Source organism: Dipodomys ordii, unplaced genomic scaffold (assembly GCF_000151885.1).
Source record: "Dipodomys ordii isolate 6190 unplaced genomic scaffold, Dord_2.0 Scaffold7, whole genome shotgun sequence".
NCBI lineage: Eukaryota > Metazoa > Chordata > Mammalia > Rodentia > Heteromyidae > Dipodomys > Dipodomys ordii.
This window is the reverse complement of record NW_012267223.1, coordinates 10,190,568-10,198,714: the sequence shown is the minus strand read 5'-3', so window position 1 is coordinate 10,198,714 and position 8,147 is coordinate 10,190,568. Positions and strand designations below refer to the sequence as shown.

Genomic DNA, 8,147 nt, shown 5'->3' with positions numbered 1-8,147 from the left:
ATGGCAACTCTGAAACCATTATCCATTTATGCTGTCACTGGATGATTAAACAAGTCAACGAAGGGCAGGAGGAGCCAGGGTTTTCAGTACTGGATCAGGAGATGATAGACCCAAAGGCTGATGGATAGACTGATCCATGAGGCAAGGCTCTAGAGTTGGAGAAAGAATATGAACTTACATTTAGCTTACTATGGGTACACGTGATTATATACAGAAATACTCATATTGAATCAGAGGTTATTTTTCACACATCTGCATCTTTGCTTCTCCCACTGAGAGATGCCCTAATACCCCAGTAACACTAGTGCCCAGATCTTGATTCTTAACACCATTTATCAATAGAAAGACCTGGAGAAATAGCATATTCTCTAGGAACAGGAAATATTCATAATGAACCTAGAACATCTTCTAGCATCAACATGTATGAGGTTTTCTCAAAACAACAATGACCATAACAGAAAGAAGTACTCAAACAAAAGAAGACAGAAAACAAAGCCCCCTGATAGTGTATAAAGCCCGCTGATAGTGTATATACACAATTATGGAGATACATATTCAAGTGTAGCCAGCTGAGAGAGTTTCTGATGGCTAAAACTAATCCAATAAGAAAATAAAGCAATATTTTGTATAATAAGTGAGTTCATATTGATTAAAAACCTGGTTTTTTTATTTGAAGAAGAAGAAGAATTCAAATAAACTTTGGTTAACCATCCACTCTCAGGAGAGTATATGGCTTGCGTGCAGATTGTACATGGTGACTTTTCTTCTGAAGAATGAAGTATGGAAAATGAGTGTCCACTGAACACTGGAGAAAATGATCTGACTGTTCTTCAGTCAGGTGATTCAGTAGACATCAACAAAGAGTCATCTTATTGGAAGGAGACACTTTACAGCCTGTGCTCTTTCTCCCCAAAACACTTTGTCCCAATCAATCTAATCATTCAGGAAAAACAATCACACTAATCCCCAACTGAGCGACAACCAACAAAATAGCCTGAGCTATGACCCCCTGGAGCTGTGTTGATGATGGTCAACAAGGAATGGTGCCAAACCAAAGGGACCAGAGGAGACCCAATGGCTACATGTAATGTGAGATCGATCCCAAATGGGATCCTAGAATTGAAGGAGGATATTGGGGGGGGGGTAGGGGAAGGCCTGCAGAATTATGAATCAAGTTTGGAGCTGAGCTAATAATAATTTTATCCACTTAAAAAAATTAATTGTGATGAAAGGACCACCCAAATGCAAACTGGTAATTATAGGGGAAACTGGGTGTGGAGTGTACAGGAAATATCTGCAGTATGTTCTCAATAACTTAGAGACTCTATAACTATTCTAAAAGTTCTTCAAGGAAATACTGGCAGCAGATTGGTTTTGGCTTCCAAGCTACTGTTTCCTTACTCTTCCCTTTAGACCATTAATTTCGAACTTGAGAATCACTGGAGGAGATTTCTTTAAAGCTCATTTTCAAAATAGATCATTTATATGTTGAGTAATATTATCAAATGTCTTCATCCTACCCCGGGTCCCAACTGTTCTGTTGTTGTCTATTGCTCCAAATAAATTTTTTTCAATTAGCTTTCAAGGGTTTCTTTTTGTAAGTTCAGTCTGTAAGAAGTATCTACTAGATTTTATTCCTTTCTACACAAGCAATATTACCCTACAAACTTTCTTCTGCTTGTTTTCTTTGTATGTGTCCTAGAGATGCAGAGCTCTCTCTCTCTCTCTCTCTTTCTTGCTCTGTGTCTCTCTCCTCTCTCAGTACCATGAACATGCTAGGCAAATACTCTACCACTGAGTCACACCTCCAGCCTTTGTAGTTTTTTTTTTTTAAAGCGAACATGCATAGCTATGAGGAGGTCACAGAATTAGTGGGAAATGGGAAAACATACAACAGAGGGGCTCATCAGCTGCACTGGACAATGATGAAAACGAACTAAGCAACTCAAGGGCAGCGATGGGAGGGAGGGAATGAGAGGGAAAGAGGGAGCAGCTGACCTAAACAAAAGGAAAGAAATGTACATGTCACCCAATGTGGAAGAAATAGTTGTATTGTTAAAGCTCATAGAATTCACAAACTTAAGAGACCATGATAATGATAATTTGCCTCATGAAGGTTAAAATGTGTTTGTGACTTTAACTATCACCATCTCACGATTCTATGAAATTTGTGAAATGCATGTAATCACTTAATCCCAATAAAAATTATTTAAAAAGAAACAGATGCATAGTATTTTAAGGTAAGTGTGGACCAGAGTTTATTTAATCAGTCTCCTATGACTCCACATTTGAGTTGTCCCAATCTTTGCTATTACAATTCTGCAGCAGTGAGTCATCTTGGACCTATGCAATCAGGATCTGGAGTGGAGATCTGTGGTAGATGGATGTCCACACCCGACTTGGAGTGAATCAGAAATTCTTACGAGTCTTGGGTGGCTTTAGGTTTTTTATGTCCTCTAGGTAGTCCGGTATGTAGCCAAGAGTGAGCAGTGCTGTTATAAAACAGACATAGTCTGGAAAACGAGAGATGACCTGAACGAGGGTGACTCTGAACCTGGAGCTCACCAGAGTTCATCAGAGTATCCCTGTGCAAGACTCACCCCACAATCCACAGGGTAAAATGCTTTCTCTTTTTGTTTTCATCCTCTTATTTTGTTGCTTTTGATATTTTCTTTTATGATTCTTTAAACACAATTTTGATTGCTGTTATAAAGGTGATGTACAGTGGAGTTACCGTTAGGTAAGTCAAGTCAAGAGTACAGTTCTTTTTGGACCATGTCACCCTTCCTTATGATTCTTAGTACCCTTAGGATGTGTGGATCTAGAGGGAATGGGAAAATTATTGTAGAAGAGGTCTATTTGCAGGTCTGGGGGTCTTTCTCACAGCCACGATCACCTAATCTGTGTCTGTTCTCTTTGCTTTCCCTCCCCGGCCCAGCCACGGGGAGTTATTCAGAAGTTGAGCAGAGGATGAATGACAGGTCCTGGTGAGTGCCCATAATTCCATAGGGCAGGGTGGTAGGCTTGTTGGAACCCACGGGCAGTGCAGACATGAATGACAGGCCCGTCATTGGAGGGTGCACATCGCTGCCCATCTGTGAACCCCAGATTCATATTTTGCCAGCCTTGATGAACTTTTCTTTCCTTCCGGCAGCCTCCTTCCCATCTGTAGAGCTGAGGCAAGCCAGGAAGACATGGATGTCCAAATACAAACTTAACTTTCCTGTCGTTCCTGGATTTCAGCAACTTGGCTCGGAATCTAACACAAGACAGGTTTGGGCCTTGTGATATCATGGGGATAGGATGAAGGGAGTCTACTTAAAAAACAAACAAGCCAGAAACAAGAAAAGAAATAATCTTTAGTGAATAATATGGGCCGAGTGTTTACTCGAGGTAATCCTTTTCTAGCTGTATAATAATTCAGCATAAGACACGGTCTCTGGTGGAGGTCACTGGCAATCTGTGGCTGCTGTATGGACATTTGCTAGCCACCTTGTCCTGGGTGGCAGTCTCCACTGTCAGTGCCGTGGCTCCCTGTCTGAAGAACGCAGCCCTCCTAGGACTGGGGATATTGCAGACAAAAAGAATCTTTCACACTACGCAGCCAAGTTTTGCCTCTCTACCACCTCTTCCTGAATATGGAGGAAAAGTACGTATGGAGCTGATTCCAGAGGAATTCTTCCAGTTTCTTTATCCTAAAACTGGTGGAACAGGACTCTATGTGCTTGGAACTGGGCTTATCTTGTATTTTCTATCCAAAGAAATATATGTGATTACTCCAGAGACCTTCTCTGGCATATCATTACTAGGATTAATGATCTATGCTATGAAAAGGTATGGAGCCTCTTTTGCAGAATTTATTGATAAAATCAATAAGCAAAAAATTGCCCAACTAGAAGAAGTGAAACAGGCTTCCATCAAACAAATCCAGGAAGCAATTGATACAGAGAAGTCACAGCAGGCCCTAGTTCAGAAACGCCACTCCCTTTTTGATGTCCAGAGGAATAATATTGCTATGGCCTTGGAAGTTACTTACCAGGACTGGCTGCATAGAGTATACAAGGAGGTAAAAAATCAGGTGGACTACCATATCTCTGTGCAGAATATGATGCATCAAAAGGAGCAAGAGCACATGATAAACTGGGTGGAGGACCGTGTGATACAGAGCATCTCTGCACAGCAGGAAAAGGAGACAATTGCCAGGTGTATCACAGATCTAAAGATGCTTGCAAAGAAGGCTCAAGCGCAGCCAGTTATGTAAATGAATCTCCCAACAGAGATATCTAAAAACAGTTAACGGAATGGAAATTAGTCTGTGTGCAAAATCTCTCTGTATTGCTATCTGTGGAAATCAATTTACTTTTCTTAAAAAGGAAAAGTTCAAGTTTTATTTCGTGAACTAACTATTGGCCAGTCAAGTTTCTCATTTTTAATTCTGCCTTTTGAGCTATTTGATTGATCACTTTTGAATAAGCAGTTTGCTTTAATTAAAATTTGTTGTAATTTAGGATTATTACCAAGTTATAGTTTAATTTGGTAACTAATTTTATCTTCCAATAAAGTGACAATTGAAACAAAAAAAATAATTCAGCATACTCCTTTTATATGACAGACAGAGACACAGAACAGTTTAGAAGTTGGTCCAAAAGAACACAGCCAAGTAGCATCAAAAGAAGTAGATCTCAAAACCAGTGTTATCTAACTCCCAGATCCCAAGCTTTCTTCTCTACTGCCTTCTTCTGATAGATGTGAGAATGTTCTGATTTCTGTGGACTGGCTCAAAGATTCTTAAGGACTGCCATCTTGGATAGGATCCACAACCTCGAGGACATCTACCTTGGGAAGACATAGGCATAGCTTGCAAGAGATTATCTGCCCTTATTCCAAAGTTAACTCTCTGAGGGAGGTGAGAAGAATTGCTTCCTATCTCCAACGAAGCCTTTGTAATTATTTCCCAAGGATCTTTCCCATAGCAGTAGATTCCAGGATTCTTCCAATCATTCCACCTAGAACCGTGTGTGAACCTGGTCTGCTCTAGAACATTGCAGCACCTAGCACCTACTTTATGAGATAAACACACAGTGACTCCAAGTACTTCCATAAATCATTCAGTGGCATCACACTCATGAGTAGAAGAACCAGATTCAAAATTCAAGTCTCCTTGAATGTGCCCAGTTCCAGCCCCCTCCCCTTCTCCCCATTCTTGTGTTTTCTAGCAAAACTTTTTCTTTCACCCAATGGTGAGTCTCTCTGCTCTCTATACTCATTTCCTAAATACATTCAAAACTTTTAAGTTCCTTTTTTCCCCATCCCACCACTACCAAAGCCAGGGAGAAATAGACCATAGTGGGTGGATGGATGGATGGATGGATAGATAGATGGATGGATAGATGGATAGATATGTGAAGAATTAACCCCAGTTTTTCCCAACCTTAACCGGACAATTTCCAGGCATTAGAATCAGGAGCAAGGAGAGCAAATCAGGAGCAAGAAGCAGAACTGAGAACCCAAGGGTTAATATTGCTAGAGTGGGAAAGTTATCTGCATTGTTGTAAAACAGCTTCCCAGCACTGCACAAGGGGCTATTAACATGCAAATGTACTTTGCCTCATGCTTTTTAATGTTTTACTTCTCTTAATTACTGAAACCGGTTGTAATTTCTGAGCACTGTTTGGCTTCAGGGAAGCCGTTTCCTCTAAAGGACCTGTCATGGCACCTGGGACAATTTCAGCTCTAATTTTATTAACCAGTTGGATGGGTGAGGCATTTTCTCTTGTACTCTTCAGATGGGGAAAAAGAAAGAAAGAGAGAGAGAGAAAGAGAAAGAGGGAGAAAGAAAGAGAAAAAGAGTGAAAGGAAGAAAGAAGGAGAAGGGAAAGGAAGGAAAGGGAAGGGAAGGGAAGAAGAGAAGGAAAAGGAAAGAAAGAAGGAAAGGAAAGAAGAAAGGAAAGGGGAGGGGAGGAAGGAATGGGGAGGAGAGGGGAGGGAGGGAAGGGGAGGAGAGGGAAAGGAAGGGGTCCAGGTTAAAGTTAGAAAACTTATCATTTATCCTTTTTAACCTACTATCTTCTAAATCCTTGTGTTTGAGACTTGACATTCTCTGTAAGAGATCAAAATTATCTAAGAGAGTGGATAGAGATGAGGGAGCTTATGAAAGATTTCAGATACCAGACCCTGGTTATGAGTTTGCAGTGAAAAACGACTTCAGCATGCCCCTTGGATGGGAACATCATGTTCTCTCTCATTCCAGAGCCTTCTAGGTGAGTGCAGACTGTTTCTAAGGGGACTTCTGATCCCAAAAGTCTACTTCCTGAGAAGCATAGATGACTGGGGAGAAAGGAGCATGCCAGACAGACAATCATTGCTGCTGCCTCTGGGCCAGGCCAGAGCTAATTTCCCCTTCCTCCTCCCTCTACATGTCTTCCATGAGTCAGTAATTCATACAGAGACTCATTTTCCTAAACCTCCTCTAAGTGCCATTGTTCAGCCACCTCGTATTCTGGGTGTCTTATTTGGTGGTTGTTGAGTCAACGCATCTGGCAGTTTTGCTGTTGGTCATTTAGCTTTTGGTTGAATTCGGGAGCCTTCAGGACACGGAGGAATGATGGACGCACATCTCTTGATGAAGGGAAATGTAATACCTCTGCCATAGCAAAGGCTGGGACAGGTGTGTTTCACCTCAGGTATGTCCTCGCTGGCCTGCATCCGCCTTCTGTGGACATCCACCCATCATCCCCCAACGGGGTCCTGTGACATCCCATGATGCAGCTTGCCCGTATAAACCTTCTCCCAACAAGAAGTTCATCAAAGCGTGGATGCAAAACAGAAGACAGACTGAGAGGCCAGGACCAGAATGGGATGATTTCTGTGGGCGCACTGCAGACAGAGTCAGGATAGGAAGATCTTCCTGCAATGCAGAGTTCTGCAAGTGACCGTGGAAGGGAAGAGACCCGAGACCAAGAGTGATACCACATAGGGATCCTGGGGCTTTTTCTCTACCAAACAGAGGCAGGAAAAGTGGGAGAAGAGGCAAAGTTTATTTGAAAATAAAAGAGTCAGATGCCAGGGGGAAACTGAGGAAAAAGCCTCTTATAGCTATTGGCGGGTTGGTATAAATCTCCAACCCAGAGTCTCAACCAGGGGTGAGGTCTTTACCCACCTGCTCCCCAAGCCAGGATGTGGGAGAGAGGAAGGTGGAGGAGGAGGGCACAGATTTCTCAGAGTAAGAGAACAAGGAGGCTTGGAAATTGGTAGCCTGATGTGGGTTTGTGGGGGCCTCACTTCGCTAGCCTCTTCGGATGAGTCTCAGCTGCTCCCTCAAGAGGAATTAGCTACCCAGGATGAGGAAGCTGAGGGGCTAAGATCCAAGTGATGGGCCTCAAAGACTGATGGTGCGGTTGGCTCCTTGAGTCCTGCATTTGTGTCTTATCTGTTGGTGGGAGTTTGGGGTGGGGGCAGTGGAAGATGGCTTTTCCTTTCCCTAAGCAGATCTCTGTGTGGGTGTCTGTCCACTCAGTGACACCTGGCTGGAAGGCAGCAAGAAGGTGTCGGCCGCCATGTTGCACTCCAAAGACACTGGCTCAGAGTGTCCTGGAGATGCCCCAGGCCACCGCACCAGTGACTCAGTGGGACCAATCCTGTCTGTAATTCCTCTCTGATTCCAGACCATTCCTTTGTCCTCCACACTGCCTCTGGGGACCCCAGAGAGAATCCACCGTTTACCTCAGCAAAACCAGAGAGAGAAGTGGTAGAGGTGGTGGTGAGGAAGGAGGGTCCCCCTGAAGGTTGACTCCGTCCCAAGCGGCCAAGCTCTGCCCACCGCCCCCCACCCCCAGCCACCCATGGACCCTTCCCCTCCCCAACCATTTCAACTTGTTCCCTTCAAAGAAAACATGACGTTTTCCATTGATGGAACTCACAGGCCAACAATAAGACCCATGGCATTACCCACCCACCCCCTCCCCTCTTCCCTGGACCAGGCTTTAGGGCAGGCTTGCCCCCCTCCCAGCCCCCACCCCACCTGCCCTGACCTTCCTTTTTGGGGGGGGGAGGTAAACTTTCTGCATAACAATGCCTGGCCCATGGTGGTCAAAGCTACCCTTTTGCTATTAGGACCTAATGAAAATGTAACCGCATTTAACCCCCCA

At 43.5% G+C, this 8,147-nt stretch overlaps 1 pseudogene; it reads left to right on the top strand.

The window, feature by feature from the left end:
• Positions 1-2,717: 2,717 nt before the first annotated feature.
• LOC106001580 lies at positions 2,718-4,550 on the top strand (annotated as a pseudogene).
• The last annotated feature ends 3,597 nt before the right edge of the window (positions 4,551-8,147 follow it).